Source organism: Dreissena polymorpha, chromosome 1 (genome assembly GCF_020536995.1).
Source record: "Dreissena polymorpha isolate Duluth1 chromosome 1, UMN_Dpol_1.0, whole genome shotgun sequence".
NCBI lineage: Eukaryota > Metazoa > Mollusca > Bivalvia > Myida > Dreissenidae > Dreissena > Dreissena polymorpha.
Window position 1 is genome coordinate 24180418 of NC_068355.1, and position 23828 is coordinate 24204245.

At 34.7% G+C, this 23828-nt stretch overlaps 1 protein-coding gene and 3 long non-coding RNA genes across 4 annotated transcripts in view; all 4 read left to right on the plus strand.

The window, feature by feature from the left end:
• Positions 1-23828, plus strand: part of LOC127847502 (fibropellin-3-like) — a 116110-nt gene that overhangs the window by 85719 nt on the left and 6563 nt on the right. The gene's annotated exons all lie outside the window — the stretch shown is intronic.
• Positions 7000-12518, plus strand: LOC127874481 (uncharacterized). Its single transcript, XR_008046943.1, has 8 exons — positions 7000-7069; positions 7237-7489; positions 7676-7757; positions 7901-8009; positions 8117-8160; positions 11767-11870; positions 12049-12151; positions 12388-12518. It is a non-coding gene; the product is annotated as an uncharacterized LOC127874481 (long non-coding RNA).
• On the plus strand, positions 12979-13750 carry LOC127874487 (uncharacterized). Its single transcript, XR_008046948.1, has 3 exons — positions 12979-13082; positions 13388-13514; positions 13634-13750. It is a non-coding gene; the product is annotated as an uncharacterized LOC127874487 (long non-coding RNA).
• Positions 13792-16024, plus strand: LOC127874476 (uncharacterized). Its single transcript, XR_008046938.1, has 4 exons — positions 13792-13852; positions 14396-14429; positions 14640-14683; positions 14941-16024. It is a non-coding gene; the product is annotated as an uncharacterized LOC127874476 (long non-coding RNA).

Sequence of the window (23828 nt, forward strand, 5' to 3'; positions counted from 1 at the left end):
GTCAATTCTTGTACTATTAATCTTTTTTTATTTTCCTGTTTTTGTTTATTTTGTTGTATTTTTTAAGTCTAAATACTTTTCCAGTTAAAACAAACGTCCTTATTTATTTTAACTTTTCGAAGGCATGGGTAATCGATTTTCGCATCATTTCTCTTACATTAATTTGTTTATTGCTAATGTACTAAAGTGCGTTTTTAATGTCTCTATTGGGGACCAGTCGTTTATTGTTTTTTTTCTCACTTATGTGATCATTTATTTTTACCTCTTAATTTCTATGGAATATTTATCGTTTTGTATCCCCTTTTTGTATTTTCCTTTTTTGTTTGTGTGTATGGACATCGTGTGTCTTAAAGGAACCGACTGGACATATTTTTAAAAGAAACATACTGGACAAGCACACACAAATTATCATTTACATCATCGTACACCTCTTTAAATGATTAAATTATGCACTTTGAATGTAAAAGGGCTAGACAATAAAAACAAACGTTTACAATTCTTTAACTGGTTAGACGAAAAAAAAAATGTATATGCCTATTACAAGAAAGTCAGTTGACACATATTTTAGCAAAAACCTTAAAAGATGAATGGGACTGAGACATCTATCTCAGTGGGCAGCATTCTAATAAACAAGGCATTACCTTTCTGATAAAAAATAATATAGGGATCACAGTCGATAACTTTAACGAAATAATAATTGGCAGACAAGCAAGTATAGAAATCAAAATACACGAAACACAACTAACATTAATCAACGTTTACGGCCCTAATATTTATGATTCCACATTTTACGAAACATTACAATCCTTTATAATTTATTACCAAGATAAAAAACATATAGTTTGTGGTGATTTATATACTGTTCTAAACAAAGTATTAGATAAAAAGAAGGAAAACCGTTATACTCATCCTAAAAAAAGAAACATTTTAAATAACATAATTGAAACCCACAATATGATAGACATCTGGCGTACTGTTAATCCAAATGAAAGCAATTTCACCTGACACTCAAACACAAAACCAACATTATTTTGTAGATTGGACTATTTTTAAATATCTGACTCTCATAGCAAAATCATTGACATGCAGGATAAAACCTTGATTCATAATTGACCACTCTCTAGTTGAACTTAAACTGTACAAAAAACAACCTGAAATAGGCACAGGATACTTAAAAATTAATAACAGCATCTTAGTAGATACACAATATCAAACGCAAATAAAACAAGAAATATTCCATACAGTTCAAAAATAATAAATATGCGAACCCAAACACCTTATGGGAAGTAAATAGAGGAAATAAACGTAACACAACTATTATATATACATCATTTAAACAAAAAGAAACACACAAACTTGAAACTGAAACCATCAAAATCAATGAAAAACTTGAAAAAAACAATTACATGAAACAAACACAAACGACACAAACGCCGGTGAAAACGAAATACCATTACAAACACAAGAATTAAAAGGAATTTATCATACACATCTCAATGAAATAATACTACGAGCACGTGCACAGCATGTTGAACACAATAAAAAAATTCAAAATATTTCGCAAACATCGTAAAACTTAGAAGTAAACAGAAAACTGTACACAAATTAGTAGTCAATGGCAAAGATATAACAAGCAGAACTCAAATACTTGAAGAACAACGTTTATTTTTCGAAACCCTCTATAAACGAAAACATGTTGAAAATAACACCTTTTTTAAAATACACAGCATGCTTTAAATCAAGAAGAAAAACAACTGTGCGACGGATTACTTAATGAATATGAATGTGGAATAGCCCTAAAAGAAATGCAAAATAGCAAAAGTCCAGAATCTGATGGCATCACAATCGAATTTTATAAAATAGTCTGGAATGATATAAAAACACATGTAATTAATTCACTTAACTATTCATTTAACAACGAAAACATAACTACAATACAAAAACAAGGTATAATAGCTTTCATTCCAAAACCTGGAAAAAACTCAGAATCCTTATCAAACTGTAGTCCGATTAGTTTTCTGAACAATGGTTATAAAATTGCAACTAAAAGTATATCGAACAGAATATAAAAATATTACCATCAATCATATTAATATCACAATCTGGTTTCATTAAAGGACGTTACATCGGTGAAAATGTACGTCTGATACAAGAATGCATAAATTATTTCAACCAACCAAACAATTATGGCCTCATTTTCTCTGCAGACTTTAAAAGGCTTTCGATTCACTAGACCATTCTTTTATGCTCTCATGCTTAGAAAGTATGAATTTCAGTGAAAGTCTCATTAAATGGAATAAATTATTTAACACCGATATTAACAGTATAATTATTAACAATAGCTTTTTCTCAAACAGTTTTAACATCGAACGAGGGGTAAGACAAGTATGTCCACTTTCATCATCGCTATTTATTATATGCATCGAGTATCTATCTCACTATATCCAATCAAACAAACATATAAAGGGAATATCGCTAAAACCCGACGAAGAAAATAAACAGTTCCTATTTGCTGACTTATTTCTTAAATGACAGTATTGACTCATTCGATAATCATATATAATCGCTAACCCTTTTTTGAACAGCATATGGTCTTTAACTAAACATAAGTAAATGCACTCTGCTACGAGAAGGTAAATTAAAACAAAGAAATATTTATCTTAAAAAAAGAAATGAAATTCAACTGGACATCAGATGAAGCAACAACGTTAGGAATAACCTTTACAAACAATGAAAATGAAACAATTCTAAAAAACATATTACCTAAATTACAAAATTTTAAAAATTGTTTAAAATCATGGCAGCATCATAAACTTACACTTATCGGAAAAACACAGTGTTGAAAACGTTTGCACTCCCTAAATTAATGTATACACTAACAGTTCTCCCAAGCCCACCAAATTATATTATTGAAGATACAAAATCATAAATATTTAATCTCATATGGGACGGTAAACCTGATAAAATTAAGCGAACTCAAATAGTTCAATCAGTAGAATATGGAGGTATCAGACTATAAGATAAAGATTCATTCCTGAATGCAATCAATTGCAGTTGGGTCAAAATATATTTAGATACCACCAATACGAGTAAATGGAAATTATTCTACCAGAAAATCCTTAAAACATATGGTGACTCCTTACTTTTTTAATGTAACATGGACAATATCTTAGACGAAATTTCAACCAAAAACATATTTCTATCGAATGTTCTATCGGCATGGTGTAAAGTTTCTCATAATTTAGAAACCAAAATAAACAGTAAAATCATTTTATGAAACAATACAGACATAACTACTAATTTTAAAACGTTTTTCTATAAACATTGGTTCGAACGAAACATAAAATATGTAGGTCAATTGTACGATTTCATAAATAAACAACTTCTATTCCTTTGATTACTTATGCTACATATTCGGAGTACCTGCACGTAATTTCCTGATGTACTACACATTGACCAAAAGTATACCCAAACATATTAAAGCTGTTACCAATACAAATAACACACCATGTACTCAATAAACTTTCGTAAGAAACATAATTGCGAAACAAAACAAAACAAACAAAATATTTTACACACTTCAAATATAAAACCCTGCCGAAATCTCTAAAGCTCAAACTATATGACAACACCTTCTTCGAGAAATTGAATTTAATTGTAAACAATTATTCGTCATGCCATTAAATCAACTACTGATAGCACACTAAGAAATTTTCATAATAAAAACAATCAGAGAATCATAGCTACAAATATATATCTTTTTAAGTGCAACCTAACCAATACAAATCTATGTGATATGTGTAGTAAACATATTGAAACAATAGAACACCTTTTCTTGGAATGTAAACATATTCAATCTCTATGGAATCAATTAACAAGCTTTCTAGAGAAACAACAATTAAATGTTAAACTATCTCTCTCAAACGTCAGTTTAGGGGTAAATACCTTCAAATTCAAGAGGTTAATAATGATGTTAATTGCATAGTCAATCAATTTATACCGAAATAACGGTTCGATGTGGTTATCAATGTGCTTCAATTTTGAACGCAATGTCACATAGTACATACGGTTGCAAACGATATTTTAATTCATGATAACATGAAGCTGTAAATTGTAACCACATCAGATAACGTTGTCAGCTAATGCATTAACAACAAGTATGTAATTAGGTGGCCCAATATGCTACCTAGCTTTTTAATTGGCATTGAATCAATGTCAGATGTAAATCTCTTCTTTTTTTACATGTACATTATCTGGGGGAAAGCCCCATTAACTTCGACGTAAATCGCCTTTGAACGAGTTTTTTCAGCTAAATAAACTTACGACAATTTAAAATTATGTTTTGTTCTTTAAGACTGTGGTTTCCCACCAGATATTCCAAACGGAATCATTACATTATTTGACGAATCAAACACAACGTATGGTGCCCTTGCAAAGGGTAATTGCACATCAGGCTATGAACATACCCAACATATCATACAATGTGCAACATCTGGATGGGAGAACACGTCCTGCGAACCGCATGGTTTGTTAAACAAAAATATATTTAATAAAGACTGTGTTATATTGATTACTGTAAAGCAATAGTTTTGAAACCTTTACAATATACATATATTTAAAATAAGTTATATTTCTAAAATTACATTTATGAAAATCAATACATTTATTACCACTTAGTTGTGTTTACACCTGAGGTCTTGGTACTCATATTTATATTTAAAATAAGTCAACACATGCAAATTTGGAGGACTATTAAGAGGCCCCTAAGCATACGTTATGCAGACAATAACGACTACAACTATTTGGTGTTTCAAACGTTTTCATTATTATTGTTTATACATGCTTAGACTTGAATACAACTGGCATTTACTTATTAATTACTAGATTGTGGACCTACTCCATCTCTTCAAAACGGATTTGTTCAAACATCAGATGGAACTACTTTTGGAAAAACGGCAGTGTATGCATGTATACCGGGATATACATTTATTGGATTCCCCGTTGTATCATGTATTTCTTCAGGGTGGCCTTTAATTGGAAATTTATGTGTAATCAAAGGTAACACAATAGCGTCGATTTAACACAGTATGTTTTTATAAGTGACTGAGATAAGTGTTGTGAATAATAATATTTCTTCACAAGTGCAAAATTTTAGCTATCAATATGTTATCTTCCTGTATTGTCGCAAAATTATATAAAGTGTGGGTTTTGTGGTACATGTTTTAGATTGCGGCCAATTGAAGAACCCATCAAAAGGTAAGGTAGATATGAGTACAGGCTCCACCTATCAGGCCGTTGCCAGGTACACGTGTAACCGAGGTTACGATTTGATTAGAGATGAGAAGAGAATGTGTCAGTCAACTGGGACTTGGTCAGGCATACAACCGTCTTGTATTTCAGAAGGTTATTTACGGTTATGTCTGATTCAATACTGTCTATTATAAGAGTTGTTTTTCTTAACTAAATTGTAAACCAATTTACATCCTGATGCCTTTGTTTGTTGTTGCAATTGAAACAAACATTTATGTAGCAAAATAGAGCGTATTAGCGTTATAGTTTGTGTATAATGTTTAAGTCTTTCTTAAATCTGTATTGTAAAGGTAAAGGCACTTTACTTAGCTAAAAGCTTCGAATGATGTCATTGAAATGCTTGACTTCTATTATAAAATAAATTTAGATATGCTGTAGATGTTCTTGCACCTCTGATTGCATTACCTTATTATGTTCATGTTCATATTGTATATGTATTTGTTTGCAATCTTGAACTGCAAGTTGTTCAAAGCGTGATAAAATGCTTCGTTTGAGAACATCGAAAATATATTTTAAAACAGTCCTCATATGACAGCTTTGATATATCACCCTTGTCGTATACTATTTCAGAGCAAACGAAAGTTGTTTGCAAAACCAATGTCGACATTCGCGGCACGGAATGGAAGGAAGTAATTCAAGGCTCCACTCGTGTTCAGCAATGTGCTGAAGGATTCGAAGGTATTTCGTGTATTTGATGCCATTTTATAAGATATCATACAGAAGTTTTTTGTCTCTAATAAACTGAACTATTTCTAAACGTTATCTGATAAAGTATTGTATGAGTATTACAGCATACACTAAACTTTGTTAAAAGGTCAAAAATAAAAGATCTGCGTGTGTGTTTTATTCAAATGATAATTGTAATTTTAGGTAACATTACAAGAGTATGTTTAAATGATGGCACTTGGCAACTTTCACAGTATAACTGTGTCAGGAAGTCAGTGAAAGATGTAGCCGAAAAGGTACTTGTATAGGCCAAGTGACTTTCGGTTGAATTACTTATACGAGCAAATAAAATCTCAGATGAACCACTTTTTATGGATATATGCGCTTTTTAAGGAAATATAATAGGAACTGTTTCAATCTCATTTATCTTTTAGAAAACTGTATTAATGGTTTCAACTTGATATTGCAGAATAGATCACTAACCTAATTTATACGGCTTTAATTTGAAAACGTGGTATTGTTGCACCATTACACAAATAGAGAGATCACATATAATAATACCTTTATCATCTCTTACTAAAAAAACAGAAATATGTATGTTCACGTTTTTAGTGTTATAGTGCGTGTGTTTCACTGCCATTTATTCAGGTCGAAGCGTTTGTGAGCAATGCCACGGCTGACACGGTCAGCAATGCTTTGGAACAGATTGTTAATGTGACTGGAAACGAAGAAACTACAAATACCTTAGAACTCTTAACTGATGCTGAGATCACAGTTCTGGCAAACAGCTTAGCAAAAGTCGCTGAAATTGTAGTGAACAAAAGTTTACCGACAGAGCATGTTGTTAAGGTATAGTAATTTTACTGACTCAGAACATATTTTCCCGTTTTAGGATAGTATTTCTTTGAAACCGACGTCGAATAATACAAACTTAACTGTTTATTAATTAGCACTGCAGTTTTATAGTTTAGTGTACGTTAATTGGAAACGAAAGAAACATTGTTATTCATGCTTTTTAGGCATATCTGTCCAGTCTGTTAGCAACCTAGTAGATGAACAAAATAAACAATCATGGGAGACCATGAAGCAACATGTAAGTACGCAACAACCATTTAGAAACAAATATGCTTTTTCAGATATGAATCTAAGCTTCAAATAATAATCGTTCATAGGAAACATAATTTGAGACTTAAATTAACTTTATACAGGCTCTTGATTGACCCTATTTCAAATACAATCGAATAGTATTTTTATTTACAGAACAGTTATGGTGGAGAAAACATGTTGGCGTCTGTAGACAAAATTTGAGTCGCCCTAAGGGAAAAAGTGGCGTCTGGCGAAGAAGGTTTCACAAACATTACGATTGTGCAGAAAAACGTTGCACTTGAGGTTAAAAAAGTTAACAAGCAAGATATTGTTTTTCCTTACGCAGACATTAAGATTGATCAGCACCAAGATCAAATTAGGGCGAAAACCTCCGACAGCAGTATTCGACTGAAGGCGAAGGCAATTGGTAGGTACTTACTTTAAATTTGATTAAACAGTTGCGTAATATATATTGCATAACAGGTGCATGATATAAATAAAAAAATAATCTGCTTTTAAGCAATACATATACTTGTCAAACAAGCGTTTTTTACATGCCAATTTAACTTATTGTTTAATTGTATATCAATAAATACGTTTTCTTGATTTACAGGTGATACCGAAGTTATTGTGACCGTTGTGATTTATAAAGATATGAGCCATGTTTTACCAAATACTTCAGAAACACCTATAGGGTACTGCAATTTATCGAAATTGAAACTTGTTTAAGTACTATGTATTGTTCGTTTGACTGTTTTAATATGTAACTTAAGGAATGTTATTCGCTTTTGACCAAATCTTAAATTCAGTCAACATAGTAATGTCCCGTATTTTACAGAGTCAAGACAAAAGATCAGCAAATAAATGGTCCTATTCTTTCACTTTCTCTCTCCAATCACTTCGGAAAGCTGAATCCGCCTGTATTGCTGACATTTGAACGAATGAAGGTACACTTTATGTTACACATGCGGATTATTGTTATATGCACAAAACATGTTCAAACACTTAAATGCCGATTGAAATTGGTTTTACGGTTCTGTTCTTTCATTTTCAGGCAAACCTCACAAGCCCTGTTTGCAGTTACTGGACGTTTGGAAGGTACTTAAAAACTTATTCTATTAAAAAAATACTTACTAGTATATGTAGATGTGAAAATATTTGTGTATATTTGGGGGCTGAAGGTATGTATGTAATTAGGTTACGGCACAGCTTTGATATGATTGTGTTTGTATTTAGAAAAAAAGCAAAGGGTCATTGGTCCAGTGACGGTTGCGTGTTGCTAAATTCTGATGAACACAAAACTGTTTGTCAGTGCGATCATCTCACCAATTTTGCAGTCCTGATGAGTCCATTCGTCGAGGTATGTAATTACCGTAATTAAAGCTTTCGGACACAGTAAGTTTTCGGACGCCCTCTTTTTTAGCCAAAATAATTATTTATGTGGTTCCAATTAATCGGACACCCAGATTTTCCCCAAAAATTAATTACTCTATTAAGTACTTTTAATTTGCGGGGGAATGCATGTGTATCACAAATAAACGTATTTTCATTAATCTGTTGACATATTACACCTGTATTTGGCAATATAATAACGGGCATAAATCTGGCAGATGAATGTAAAAAATCGTTTTTCCGTTAAATTTGCGTTATTTTTGGTAAATTGGCGTGTATACCTGTTAACATTGGCATCACCCAATAATTAATGAAGGTGTCATAGTGTACATCACTTCAGAAACATATCAAATATGCTTATTGTATGACTAATGAAAATTAATGTTCCGTGCATAGTGTCAGTTCAGAGTTCAGATATATGCAACTACATGTTCTTGCTGAAGTGTGACAAATTTGCACACATTTTTACTGCGTTAAATTCTATTGTTTTCAAGACAACAATATCAAAATTGCAACAGTTTGTTTGGATGCAAATTAATCATTTCTACTACAGTCTATCAAATCTTAATCATCGTACTCTATGGTTTATGTATAATCTTTGTTTAAATAAAGTAAAACAATGACTTTGTATTAATTAATTGCATCATGAAGTAATTTTAACGAATACAAAACGGTGTATTATAGGCAAGACAGTATTAATTGGTGACTCTTTACACGGGAATATAGGAACTTCAAGTGCATTAGGCATAGTGTCGGTATGTCTCTAAATTTTCGTAAGTGTATATGTGGAAATATTCTTGAGTTATCTAAATTTTCGGACACGAAACAAAAAAGTTTTAAGTGTTCGAAACTTGAAGTAATAACGGTAGTACTCATATAAACCATATGTGACAAAATATACTACACGTATCATGCGTACATTTACAAATCATGTAACACTTACAGCTACTATAATCATATTCCAAAAGAATTCAAAACATACAGTTTATAATCAAACATTTTATGAAGTTCAAATCGGTCAATATATGTATAAAAAAGGGAAAATTATCGATTTTTTTTTAATGACGGGTATTGCAATTCAAAATAACTTTTGCAAAATGGAAGTATTCATTGTCTTCCTTCCTCTTCGTGATACATTGGGATAATGAATCTAGCAAACTATTTATAACGCTCATACGATCCATTTTGGAATAATTATATAAAAATAATACATGTTTTCTATATTTAATACAAATAAGTGGCTTTTCCACAGCGCGAAAATATAGAGGTATCAGTTTACGAACATCTTTATCATGAAATATTTTAGATATATCAATTTAATCTATGACCATATTTTAACAAATACATTTTATTCGGTATCTTTAATTTTGTACCTGTATTTTCGTGAACGGTTTAAAACAATAGTCGGTGAAAGATTGCATAATTGAATACGATACTTGGAAGAAAAAACAAAACGAATAAAATATTTTCCACACTACAAATCAAAAACCCTACAGAAAACTCCAAAACCCAAAATAAATGGCAAGTCCTTTTCGGAGAACATGAACTTAATTGGAAACACATATTTACCATGCCATATAAAGCAACTATTGAAAGCACACTGAGAAATTTTCAATATAAATACATCCATAGAATTATAGCTACAAATAAATATCTCTTTAAATGCAAATTGTCTTATTCAAATCTGTGTGACTTCTGCGGTGAAAACATCGAAACTATAGAACATCTTTTTTGGGAGTGCAAACACATCCAGCCTATTTGGAATCAATTAGTATCTTTTCTTGAACAACAGCAACTAAACATTAAACTATCTTTCTTAAATGTAAGTTTCGGAATTTACTCATTGAAATCAATAGACTGTAATAATATTGTGAATTTTATTCTTATATTGATGAAATATTTTATCTTTCACATGAAGTACAAAAACAAGTACCACATTTTAATTGTTTTGTCCATAGTCTTAAACTAAAAATCCAGATTGAGAAAGAAATAGCCCTCAGTAACGACAAATCTTTGAACAAAAATGAAATCGGATTAAATTCTCATAATGTTTGTCCACTTATATACATTTCACTCTAATGTTAGTTTATCTTTCTTAAATATTTTTGTATATATTTTTTTCAATCTTATATGATCATTGTGAATATATTACAAAACACACAAGTCCAGAATGCTTTCTTCCAACTTTACACAACTCATCATTTTTCATAACTATTCTTCTGTTGTTCTTTTCTTTTCTCTTTATAAAAATATATTAGCATATCTTGTATAACATGTCTGAACTTTATTGCTTTGTACAATCACTACGTTGTATGATCATATGCATGTATACATTTTATGTATTACATTAAATAAAAAAAAATGAATACTTATGGAACACACACAATATGGATATGTTTGAAGAACGATATTGTAGCATCCTTTATCCTTTTTGTTTAAAGCAATAACTGAAAGACCGCATAGGGCACTTCAGTGCTTGTGTTAACAATTTTGAAACAATAGTATAAAGATCGTTTGGACTTACGATGAATATTATCCTATTCGCTTAATTTTCGTTACAAATGTTACCAATGTTGAAAATATTGTAATTTAATCCTGGAAAATAAGGTGTCTGCAAACCTCTTATTCATTTAAGTTAACCTTATTTTCGTTTTATTAATAAAATATTAATTGCTCTACAGGTTAATTGAAATACTTGAAACTTAATGTCTAGTTGATTAGAACAAGATTTGCATATAAAAATGTTCAATATGTTGTAGTTTTCTATCTTACACAATTGATCCTTAAAACGAGTTTTAAGCGTTCGACCTGTCTGACCGACGTATTGCGCAACTACAAGGGTTCGTTTCATGCAATTACATATACTACGTGCAAATGTCTTCCAGAAACACTATTTCTTAATGTTCAACCGTGAATTGAAGTTTATTGACTGACACTATCTACCATAATACACTATGCAATATATAAATCTTTACGTCATATAGACTTCGTGTTGATAATGCTTATGAAAGGTCATCGATTAAACGCTTTATTTATGGAAAAGACAAACGGTTGGTGTACGAATAATTGTGATTGTAACATAATGTGTAGTGGAAAGAAATAGTCTAGAATAAATCGGTAATTTAATATTATACGTAATCTTATTTATACAGGTTGCAATAGAAACGTTAAGCTTTTTAGTAAAACGTCTTTCCCTAATCTAAAAGTAAGTTCCTAACAACCGATCATAAAGGTATAGTATCATACTATTATAGTAAGAAATGAACTCAAAATAATATCGAAATCAAACAATTATCCTGCATTGTGTTTCAGGCCGACGCAGCGTCTGTGCCATTACGAACGTTATCAACTGTGGGAATGGGGATTTCAATGGCATGTCTGCTGATCACAATGTTGACATACATATATCTCTGGAGGTAAAGGTTCATATAGTTGTAGTTGTTGTATTGGCTGTATTAGTTGTACAAAAAACATTATTAACTGATTATCGCTTTCTATTTATCTTTTAACGAGTGTTCGTTATTCTCAAATATATTACTGATTCGTTGATTACATGTTTATGTCTTAATCCCTATTCTTACATGTTTCATGCAGGTTCCTGAAAAGTGACAGGACAATTTTGCTTTTGAATCTATGTGGCGCGCTAATGCTGTCATACATTATATTTTTAGCTGGTGTAGACAAAACTGCCAGCAAGGTTTGTATATTAATTTTTTTCTATTGAATGGTATGTGCTTAAAGTATTGGTTATTATTTTATTTCTGAAAATTAAAAATGTATCTATACTGGCTTGGATTGTGTTGATATTTGCCAAAGGTGTGATGTTTGCATTTGTATACGAAGTGGGTTCTCTTTAAATTGAAAAAGGGTACGAATATGGGAAAATCCTTTTATGCCTTTTTATGCCTTTTTATTCTTGTGGTTGTACTCCAGGCTCTGTGTGCAACAACCGCAGTATTTCTACACTACATATACTTAGTAGTGTTTTGTCTGATGCTGGCAGAAGGTATAGACATAGTCATCATGGCGGTGTACGTATTCATCACCAAATCAAGACTGAAGCCCCTTCTTATTACAGCATGGGGTAAATGTCCATGAAAAAAGTATATATTTCTTTAAATTAGATTAAAACGCAATGTATTATATGGACATATTAGTTACTTCGCATAATTGCGATTTATAAACATCATCATTTTGAAGTAAATTTTATTATTTTCACCAACAAAGATAAAGATGTGAACATATAAATACATTTATTGATCGAAATCTGTGTTACAGTTTCGCCAGCAGTGATAGTCGTAATCAGTTTGCTGTCAACACAGGCCGATGGCTATGGAAACGAAAAATTGTAATTAAGGGGTGTTGGTTTGCTTTATGATAGAAACTATCGCGTGTTTCGATCCTTTCAAAAGTGTTGGTTATTTAGTTGCAGGATATCCAAATGCCGTAATTATTTTGTATTTTTCAGTTATTGTCACGCCATTCTGGTATTTTATTGTTCTGTTCTATTGACGTGTTTGCGGTGATTCTTTTGTCTTGCAGTTCAACATCGTGTGTTGGGTTCTTATATTAAGAAACATGTTTCACATGAAGGCGATGGACAGGAAGACGTCAATGGAAAAGATTAAGTATGTATAATTAATGCATATAATTAGGAATTTACGCGGTTATAAAGCAGACACTATGTTATCAAAGTAAAACTGCCTTTCCATTGTTTTCAAAACTATAAAAGTGTTTTCACCTTTGTTTGATGTCAGTTCAAATTTGTGTGAATTTGTGTATTAGAATTAGTGCATTATGGAAACATTGAGGTGTTGGCAAAGGCATACAATTCTTATTTTCAAAAATACATCCGGATATTGATAGATTTCTTTAAATGTGTCATTTGTGCATTTTCGACGGCTTCTTAAACGTGAAATAAATCTTGCCTTAGAACGAGCCTGCGTTCCCTGTGTGTGCTTGTTCCTTTGATGGGCCTCTCCTGGATTCTCGGCATCCTTTACGTCAACGAGACATCTGCATTTATGCAGTATTTGTTTGCACTGTTCAACACATTGCAGGTAGTCCTGAAAAAATGAACTAACCATCGATTGCAAATTAAAATTAGTATTGCATATTATCATATATTATGTTATAGCCTACTTGTATTGATTTGTTATGTTTTCATATTTGGTGTCAGGGCCTATTTATCTTCATATTCCACTGCATTTTTAACCAACAGGTGAGGTTATTTTGGTTCGATTCCCACCAACAAACTCATTAACATTACGTGTATGGTGACTTGTTTATTGTTTTTTTTTCGGGGCATCTTTTCACGAACATCTTTTACAGGTCAGAAAAAGCTGTTAGAAGTGTGCACAACAAACAAGAAAACTTGAAGTCGTTTAAAAGATCAACGGTAATATTACTTTTATTTTTATTTTTTTATTTTATCTCATGCCATACCCTGTTACACCTGTGTGTAATATAACCATGACATTTTTTTACATTACGCATGTGTAGTACAACATTTTTAAGCGTTTTCATTGCCGTATTTTTCGTATATTGACCAAGCGCATTTTGTTATTTTGCTGAAATGACGTTGCATCGTAAAATGACGTCACGAAATGTAAACAACATTCGGGATTTATCATTATGTTTGCGTAAATATTTGTTAAATTTGCTCATTTAAAAGCATTTGATAAAAAAGATATGACACTCGTTGTCATATCATATCATATTTTATTTAACTCTTCGAGGAAATTCGTTAGTTAGCTCGCCAAAGGCTCGCTTACTAACAAAATTCATGAATTCGTTTAATAAAATTTAGTATGATATGACAACTCCTGCCAGATTCTATATGTATGTTAAAATATTCAGGGCAAGTATAACAATTTTACAAGGTACATATTACTATATATTATATAATTTTATTTAAACCGGTCTTTTTATTCACTTTTAGGAAAAGACGTACAACAAAAGTTTTAAGAGCAGCTGTAAGAAAATACTTTTATTTAATTATTTATGTAAATAAATTATGATTAGATAATAATAAATCATTGAGTGATTGCTGTATAATATGTCATAAACGCCGTTGTTTATGTTTTAATTCGTATATGCTATTTAAAGCATTACAGTGATATAAAGCGCTCGTAGTACCAATGATTTGCGACCGGTATTACACAGTCCTGAACTTTCAATTTCAGTTAACTCGCATTCCGAAAACGATTCTTCTACCAGTCAGCACCAGGTATAAATATCCTGTCTTGACATCCATTTAAATGTTGTTCTGTCGAGCACGCCGCGATATGGTGTTACATGGGCAAGGGCGAATTTAGATTACTGATTAATGCACATATTGAGTTACATTTACAGCACATTTCTGTTAATAATGTATTTTGTTTTGCATCATGCTCGTATGAACCATGACGTTAATTAACGTTCAAATTCACTCGTATATCAAAGGTATCTACTGGTAGATTAAAGGTATCTACTGGTAGATTAAAGGTATCTGAAGACAATTCGGAAGGTCCCCGCATGAATGTCTACTCCAGACTGCGTGACAAAATATTGACCAAGAAGAAAGCCAATCTCATTGACAACAAATGCGAAGATCCGAAAATCTTCTCCAGACTGCGTGACAAAATATTGTCCAAGAAGAAAGCCAATTTCATTGACAACAAATGCGAAGATCCGATTCCTTTCTCAAGCGAGTCATCCCAAGGGTCTCCCAATGTTGTACTTCGGGCTTTAAGGTTAATTAACAGGAACTCGCGCGTGGAAAGAAGCCATTCAACAAAGAACGCTAGTACGACTGTAACACAAATGTGAGAAGGACAAATAATATATTGATCCAAACCTGCAATCAGAGCAAGGCGAATAAACATACCAATAATGACGAAACTGTTAACATCGAGCGTAGTCATTTTCACATAGCCACGACTAACCTTGACCAAGCAGATTTAAAAAAAAAGAATTAGTACAACAGTACTACATAATAATACTAATGTATTTACTTGTTAATTGTTGAATACCCTAACGTGTATTTTGCTTTCTTCGAACAGCTTTAGGCAAAGTTTGTGCACGTGTTGACTATTTACATCAGATCTATCGACATGTATTGCTATTTAGGAAAGTGTACGTGTTGTCTTTTCATTTCAAAACACTGTTGATTAATTTACACAGCTATGCTTATTTATTTACTTTCGTTAATTGTTGCATACCCTTACTTGTATGATGCTTTCTTCGAACATCTTTAGTCAAAGTTTTATGCACGTGTTGACTATTTACTTCAGATCTATCTACACGTATTGCTATTTAGGAAAGTGTAAGTGTTGTCTTTTCATTTTAAAACACAGTTGATTAATTGGCAATCATTATTTTACGTGTGCATCTATCACCGATTAAGCTTAAGTGATGTTATTGCCTTAATTTTTACAACTTCTTCTATGGTTCGTTTCAAGTAGTTACCAATAGTTACCAATGATTTGCGTATGTTTCAGCAATTCTAAATCCTTGTATTATGTTGTTGTTGTCAATCTTTAAAAATATTTATATTTGCTGTAACATTTAATAAAGATCATATATACTACTTTCAATTGTTGTGTTTGCTTTTGATTTGGTATTGCTATGCCAAGTTGATAATTATTAAATTTCATGATAAGTGACTTTGTACTTCAGATAATATACTCCAAGATATATCGACTCGGCCGGCGAATTAAATATTTAAATACACATGCATATAAGCGTTTTAGTGATTTTGGTCGTTTATTGAACATAACCATTTGGATATGTTGTACATCAGAATAGTATTCAAACCAGTTCCTTTAATTCTCAGATTTGGAGTATGCAAGTAATAATCTGCCATTAGTAAAGCATGTTCATTCGTAGTTCACTATTTACAAATCACTGAACATATTATGTAAATAATACATATGAATAAGTGCATTCAGTGCAAATGAACTAAAAAACACACGGTAAATCTAAATAACTATTTTTATTTTTATTTTTGCACATTTGTCATAGTAACATAATTTTTATAACATGAAATGGTTAATCTTGGTAAAGGCATTCAGAATTTGCAACAGTAAAAATATATATGTACATATTTAAATTAACAATGTTATAGACAATTAAATAGGAAACATGAACATGTATGACGTTAGGGAATTGATATAATATTGCTGACCCCTAAGAAAATGTCTTTTAACAACAACCACAGGGTAGTGCTGTGTATTAATTCACTATTGCAAATATATGTGATACAAATACATAGCAACATTGCACAATAAACCAAATCATATATTGTGTATACAATAATATTATAACGAATTTGTATGTGTTTTTTGCATAATAACTTTGCTAGTGAAATTAATTGAAATACATACCAATATTTTATTTACCTTAACCGAAACTAGCAAACCCACGTGAAAGAAGAGGGATATGATAAAAACCTGATTCGATAATACTGCTAAACATGTCTGTATATGTCGTTGCTTTATTTTTTTGTAACCAACCAATAATGGAGTATCTTAAAGTTCAAAGTTTGGGTAGATAGTTATGTCATTGTTTAACTTGGGGAGCAACCCAGTGCACCAGGTACAAACAATTATAAGCGTTTGATTGTCCAACAACTGTTTTTAGGAAAGGCTTATACACCTTCAATTCTGTAAGGTATACTTGCTCGATCCTTTAATTGCTAAATTACGTGTTAGTGTTATAATTAAGAAAATCATATGTGTGATGACGATATAGATTTCGTCTGTTCAATTCGCAAACTTTCAGTGATCTTCTTACTTGTATCATGGCCGAGGACTTGATTTGTAACGAAATACAGTGATATATACAAATTAATAATTATTAAAAGTTAAATACGTATATGTATAATAATAATGTATAGCTTTATCGCGTGTATTCGTTCTATTTCTTACAAAAGCTCGTGAACGCCCTGTCCTTAGCTTTAACCCATGTACTGAAACTTCGGTACCAACGTAACGTTACTTGGGAATGTACATTATTTCACGGGAACGACCCTGCATTTTCTTGAAACGATTAATTGTTTTGGATACAGAATATGGCAAGCGACACCATGTAACTCATGTCATAGAAGACCGTCATGATAACAGCTTGGTTCAATAATACTGCTGAACTGGTATTTCGGTATTTTCAGTAAAAGAAAACACACCAAATAATTGCCATTTATCATTGGCATGTATTATGTCGGCAGGCTAGCTCAGTTGGTAGAGCGCTGACAGCTGGATTTTTAGATCCTCGGCTCGGACATATAACATGTGCGGGCATTTGTCATGAAATTATTTATACGGCTATTGACCCTATACCACTGAATTAAATATGTCAGTTTTGGCCTACTGACAGAAGCGCGCTCATATAGAACTGATACAGTAGCTTTTCACGGGAAAAGTGTACGTTGGTGAACTGGTCGCTGTTAAAGAACTGAAATTTTGCTTAAAACGGGGACGAAACCAGCAAGAGCAACTGAACAAACAAACGAACATATTCGTTTTATCTATTATTCAATTACTTCATTAGCATAAACATGTAACTTGTACTATTGTGTTTTTTGTTAAGGTGAATGTAACTTGCTACATAATTTAACTAGAAACGTGTAGTGTTCTTACCATCGGTATAAAAAATGGATTTGTGTATACTGATTTACTACTGATGAAGGTTATGGCCGAAACATGATTGGTACTTAAGACATTTTAATAAACAAAAGTGACGTGTTTCTATGATTTATTTTATTTTATTACTAACGGTATAAACAGTTTCATTTATAATTCCGTTTGCATAACACATTTTAAAATACCAACTTCAAGAGCATCAATTATATCATATCAGTTTAACGTTTAAATTTGCAGAATTACATCGGCTAATTTGAACGGGCAACTAAATTTGTTAAAACTGGCAGTACAACGTATGGCGCCATAGCTGAAGTGAACCGGAAACACGGATTCCGGCTGAATTTTATAAAATAAGCTTCCAATTTAACTTTGATAGGAAAAAGCGTCATGTAACCTCATAGCATCTTGTTTATGCTTCACATGTTTTTAATTTATCTCAAATAGAACAGCTGTGTGTTAACACTACGTATTTCTTTGGTCCTTTCTTTCACGTACATTTGCCAATAATTATTGACGAGATCGTGATTGGTGTTGCTATAAACTAAGCAAAGAGGAATGTAGAGTCTATAAAATACATTACAATTAGATAACACACAACCATTTGCCTCTATTAATCACATAATTTTAGCATAGCATAACATTTCTTTCAAAGTTAGGAGGGAGGAGGGGAAGAGAGGGGAGGCGAGCGTGCGAGGCAAGCGACAAGGCGAGTCAAGCGATCAAGCTGAGCGAGCGAGCGAGCAGCGAGGAGCGGAGCGAGCGAGCGAGCGAGCGAGCGAGCAGCTAGCGAGCGAGCGAGCGAGGAGCGAGCGGCGAGCGAAGAGAGCGAGCGAGCGAGCGAGCGAGCGAGCGGCGAGCGAGCGAGCGAGCGAGCGAGCGACGAGCGAGCGAGCGAGCTAGCGAGCGAGCGAGCGAGCGAGCGAGCGAGCGAGCGAGCGAGCGAGCGAGCGAGCGAGCGAGCGAGCGAGCGAGCGAGCGAGCGAGCGAGCGAGCGAGCGAGCGAGCGAGCGAGCGAGCGAGCGAGCGAGCGAGCGAGCGAGCGAGCGAGCGAGCGAGCGAGCGAGCGAGCGAGCGAGCGAGCGAGCGAGCGAGCGAGCGAGCGAGCGAGCGAGCGAGCGAGCGAGCGAGCGAGCGAGCGAGCGAGCGAGCGAGCGAGCGAGCGAGCGAGCGAGCGAGCGAGCGAGCGAGCGAGCGAGCGAGCGAGCGAGCGAGCGAGCGAGCGAGCGAGCGAGCGAGCGAGCGAGCGAGCGAGCGAGCGAGCGAGCGAGCGAGCGAGCGAGCGAGCGAGCGAGCGAGCGAGCGAGCGAGCGAGCGAGCGAGCGAGCGAGCGAGCGAGCGAGCGAGCGAGCGAGCGAGCGAGCGAGCGAGCGAGCGAGCGAGCGAGCGAGCGAGCGAGCGAGCGAGCGAGCGAGCGAGCGAGCGAGCGAGCGAGCGAGCGAGCGAGCGAGCGAGCGAGCGAGCGAGCGAGCGAGCGAGCGAGCGAGCGAGCGAGCGAGCGAGCGAGCGAGCGAGCGAGCGAGCGAGCGAGCGAGCGAGCGAGCGAGCGAGCGAGCGAGCGAGCGAGCGAGCGAGCGAGCGAGCGAGCGAGCGAGCGAGCGAGCGAGCGAGCGAGCGAGCGAGCGAGCGAGCGAGCGAGCGAGCGAGCGAGCGAGCGAGCGAGCGAGCGAGCGAGCGAGCGAGCGAGCGAGCGAGCGAGCGAGCGAGCGAGCGAGCGAGCGAGCGAGCGAGCGAGCTAGCGAGCGAGCGAGCGAGCGAGCGAGCGAGCGAGCGAGCGAGCGAGCGAGCGAGCGAGCGATCGAGCGAGCCAGCCAGCCAGCCAGCCAGCCAGCCAGCCAGCCAGCCAGCCAGCCAGCCAGCCAGCCAGCCAGCCAGCCAGCCAGCCAGCCAGCCAGCCAGCCAGCCAGCCAGCCAGCCAGCCAGCCAGCCAGCCAGCCAGCCAGCCAGCCAGCCAGCCAGCCCCAGCCAGCCAGCCAGCCAGCCAGCCAGCCAGCCAGCCAGCCAGCCAGCCAGCCAGCCAGCGAGCGAGCGAGCGAGCGAGCGAGCGAGCGAGCGATCGAGCGAGCGAGCGAGCGAGCGACCGAGCGAGCGAGCGAGCTAGCGAGCTAGCTATCTATCTATCTATCTAGCTTTCTATCTATCTATCTATCGATCTATCTATCTATCTATCTATCTATCTATCTATCTATCTATCTATCTATCTATCTATCTATCTATCTATCGATCTATCTATCTATCTATCTATCTATCTATCTATCCATCTATCTATCTATCTATCTATCTATCTATCTATATATCTATCTTTCTATCTATATATCTATATATCTATCTATCTATCTATCTATCTATCTATCTATCTATCTATCTATCTATCTATCTATCTATCTATCTATCTATCTATCTATGTGGGTATTATTAACAGGTGTGCAGTCAGTTCAAAGATATAAGTGTTAAAAGTAAAAAAGTGAGAAAGGTTAAAGTATATTAGATTTTTCATGCATGGTAGAGTGATTAAAAGTTAAAAAACTGATAAAAACATGTGTCTCGGAGTTCAAGGGGCAGAAGGGGAAATCAGGGATCGCTTAAACCCTTCAAGATCAGGATGTGACACTGTTAGTGGCAGGGAGGTTGTTCCACATCACAATAGCACTTGGGAAAAATGAAAACGTATAATAATTTGCAGTGGTACTGATCTGTCTGAAAGAGAGGGGGGAAATAATTATGCTTGACCCAGCGGATTGCTAGACGCTGTACATTTTCAATGTTTCTGTACATTTTCAATTTTTGTATATTTTGTAATGTGAGAGGACTCCATACAAAAGAAGCATATTCTACCTGTGGTATAACTATTGTCTTGTATGCCAGCTGGCGATTGTTGGAATTTTTTGTCTGTATGTTCTTGCGTAGAAAACCAAACGATTTATTAGCGTTATTTGTAATTCTGTTTATATGGGTGTTCCAGGGAGTATTTTGAGATGTCCACACCTTAGTATTTAATTTTTAAATTTATCTTTGTTATTTCGTTTGATAAGGTTTTTTATATCGAGAAACATTTTCCTGGTCATATATGCTCCATTGTTTTTAAGTCTGAAATAAAGATTATCTCTTTTTCTCATTAGTCGTTTTATCGGTTGTGTAATCCATGGTAATGTTCTTCTTGTACCTATAGTTTTTGAGGGAATTAATGTTTTAATACCAGTTGATATATCATCTGAAAAAAATGACCAAAGTTCTTCTACCGAAGTACTTTCACCTTTTTCTTAAAGGGACCTCTTTACAAATTTTTACATGTATTGAAGTTTGTCATTAAATGCTTTATATTGATCAATTTAAACATCGGATCTAAAAAGCTTCGGTAAAAAACAACAACAAGAATACAATTTAAGAAAAAAAAGTAACCCTCAACTGGCCTCGTGGTATGGATCTGTCTAAAAGAGAGGGGGTGCATGTGACGAGTGAATCTGTTGGGTCGCTTGATATATGATAGTAGGGGCATGGCCACTAAACCTTGAACAAATTTGAAAAATATTATTAATTAAGTGCCATTTCGTCTGTCTTGTAGGGACTGCCAACCAAGTTCCTGTTCCATGGAGGTGACACTGTCATATAGAAAATAATTATGCTTGACCCAGCGGATTGCTTGACGCTGTACATTTTCATGTTTTTGTATATTTTGTAATGTGTGAGGACTCCATACGGAAGAAGCATATTCAACCTGTGGTCTAACTATTGTCTTGTATGCCAGCTGGCGAATGTTGGAATTTCTTGTCTGTATGTTCCTGCGTAGAAAACCAAGAGATTTATTAGCGCTATTTGTAATTCTGTTTATATGGGTGGTCCAGGAGGTATTTTGAGATGTCCACACCTAAGTATTTTGCATTGTCAACAGTTTCTAATATTTGTCCATGGAGTCTGTATTAAAAGAGAATTTTGATTTATTTCTGGTTATGTTTAAAACTTGGCATTTACTTGGTTTGAACTCCATGTCCCAAAGATGTTCCCATATCATTGGTTTATCTTGATTTTCTTGTACAGTATGGCAGTCATGCATATTGTTGATTGGTTGACAAACGGCAGTGTCATCTGCAAATAAGCGAACTTGAGGAGTAATATATTTGGGTAAGTCATTTATTTTAAGAAGAAAAAGTAACGGACCAAGCACAGACCCTTGTGGTACCCCATATGTCACTGGTACCTCGGAAGAAAATTATCCATCTAGAGCAACACGTTGAGTACGACCTATAAGGAATGATTTGATCCATGAGAGAGTATCTTTGTCCACACCATGTTCCTGTAATTTGAAAAGCACTTTAAGATGTTTCATGTTGTCGAACGCTTTACTGAAATCAAGCAGTATTAGATCAGTTTGTTGTCCAGATGTCATATTTCGTGTCAGGTCATCAATTAATTGTAGAAGTTGTGTTTCACAAGAACGCCTTTCTCTGAAGCCATGCTGTAAGTCATAAAGGATGTTATATTTATTGACGTGAGCTGAAATATTTGAGGAAACTATATGTTCTAAAGATTTACATAAAATACAGGTTAGAGTGATAGGTCTGTAATTTGCTGTGTCTTCTTTGTTTCCTTTCTTGAACAGCGGTATTACATTTGCAGATGTCCATACTTATGGGAGAATTCCGGAGTCCAATGATTTCTGAAAAAGTAGTGTTATTATGGGATAAATTTGTGAACTTAATTCTTTTAGAGGTTTGATGTTGTCGGGACCTGCTGCCTTGTCTGGTTTAAGATTGGATAGCAACTTCTGCACCCCATTGACACTGACTGTGATCTTTGTGAAATTTTCTGTAAGATGACGATACAATTTCATTAATATTTCTGAAAAAAGAGAAACATGATTGAGAAAGGGTAAGGGGAACATAGAGTGAAAACGGATTGGAACTGTTGGTTCAAAACATTGGCCTTTTCTTGATCACAGAAGCTGATTTTCCGGAAACATTGTCAAAAAGAGTAGAAATACCTTGAGCGTCTTGTTTGGAGTTTTTTAAGAGAGTATACAATTTCTTCGAATTAAATTTGATCTGTTTTCTTGAGCGTCAGGGTCGTCAATGCCTAAAATGGACTCGGCATATATATTATAAGCAGTTTTGGTATTACGTTTGATAAGGTTTTTTATATTGAGAAACATTTTCCTGGTCATACATGCTCCATTGTTTTTAAGTCTTAAATAAAGTAAAAAAACAAGAATACAATTTAAGAAAAAAAAGTAACTCTCAACTGGCCTCGAACAACTGAATCCTGGAGTAAAAGTCTATCGATTAGACATCTCGGCCATCCGTGATCATGCAACAAGTGAAGTATTTTATACTTTATATGAGCAATCCTCGTAGTATTACAAAATATAACGAACACAACAACAGGACTCTCCAAGTTATTCAATGGTTGGTTTCGCGTTGCAACGCTTTATAATTTTCAGTTTTTGTAATTGTCTAAAGATGCATATACTGGATATTGTAGAGCAAAAGTTTATTATCATCGTTTCCTCACAAATATCATAACTACAACGAATATTTGCGAATCTGAAACATTTCGTTTTAATTTGTCAATTTACCAAAACTTGAAAAGGCCCCTCTAAACAATGAAATATTTTTTTAACTGCAGCAAATATGTTATCATATTTCTTACATGCAACCTAGTTCTTAAAGTTCTTAATATTTATCGGAATATTGAAACGCATTAAATATCCAGATTGATCATCTATCGCATGCGACGAGACTTACACGTGTATATCCAATTGCG